We start from the raw sequence: 1463 nt of genomic DNA on the forward strand, positions 1-1463 counted from the left end.
GAATCATAAAATAAAGACATCTGCAAGAAATGAAAATCACATGCAACCATGGTAATAAATAAGGTAACAAGAAAGCCAGTTCTGTTATATCAGCACTACCTGTCTTCATGCACTCAATCCCTGCTTGACGTATAGCACATTTATCCCAGGAATGTTGTGAGAGGTAACACAGGAACCATCAAGTGACTTCAGAAAATTTTTTTGTTGGATAGCATTCTTAACTTTTTTAAGCCTTCTTTTCCAAGTATGATGGAAGCTAGACAACTCTACACCAATAGAGTTGTTTGTTCCAGTTCTATGCAACTGGAACATACTGCAATAGTTTGTTCCAGTTCTATGAATAAAATGAACTGTGCCACCATAATTGCATCAACACCAGAGCTTTTTGCTTTAGTAGTTAAACAACCTGTGGCAAGATTTTTAAATTAATTACATTTCAATTTAACATCTATCAAAATTTATACCATACATCTGAAGTTCAAGATAACTGCTTTTCTTCAAATACACTGTATACCATAAGGATCACAGAAGATAACATAGGTTCAAAGTAGACAGTGGATGCTTCAATAAAATAACCCTGTTGACAGGATGTATTGGGGAGGGGGGGGAGGATGGGAGGTGGAATTAAAAGAGAGAAGCCTGAATTCTCTTACCAGCCTGTCCCTGAATTGCTGCACATTGTTGGAAAAGACACTTCAGAAAAATACAGGAGGGAAGGAAACAAAACATGAGGAAGTCCAAAGCAGGAAAAAGAAAAAAAAAAAAAAAAGGAGCAAAGGCATTATGTGGAAAAGTGTCAAGACACATACATTAAACCACACCCCAAAAAATGGCCTACACACCATCTGATCGAGGTCATCAAAATGCAATTGCTTCAACGTTATTTTCTAGAGGCTGCTCAACAGAAGCATAACTTAGGAAATTCTTTAAATCCTTTGTTAACATTCTTTGAAAGCGCGTTTTTCAGTTGATCCGAGTTCCTTGGGAAGGTAGTAATGAGATTAAGAATTGGCATTCTGTGGCTGCCTAAAATCAGATATGATGGTAGAAAATCCTAAACACAAAAATTTCCAACCAATACCATAAAAATTATTGTAAATTATGACCCACAGTGGCTCTTCCTAAGGATACTCATTGCCTCTAGTCATTTCGATGATAGATGGTAAAATGTTTGTAACTGATGAAAACAGTTCTTTTTATCCTTGCAATTCATAATTCTGAAATTCTCAACAGACTCTTTCTACTATTTGCAAAAACCTGATCATTACAGACAATAGCCACAACAAAGGATAAAAGGATAACAAGTTGACTTGGAAGTTTTTCTTGAATAGAAGTTACTAAACATTAAAACTGCATGATTACACTGATTTGTCTCTAAAGTGAATGCTTTCAAATTTATAAGAGCATCACTCCAAGTCTAAGCACAGAATATTAGTTAAAAGATTTTTTTTTTTTTAGGGAGG

This window comes from Charadrius vociferus, unplaced genomic scaffold (assembly GCF_000708025.1).
Source record: "Charadrius vociferus isolate BGI_N301 unplaced genomic scaffold, ASM70802v2 scaffold340, whole genome shotgun sequence".
Taxonomy (NCBI): domain Eukaryota; kingdom Metazoa; phylum Chordata; class Aves; order Charadriiformes; family Charadriidae; genus Charadrius; species Charadrius vociferus.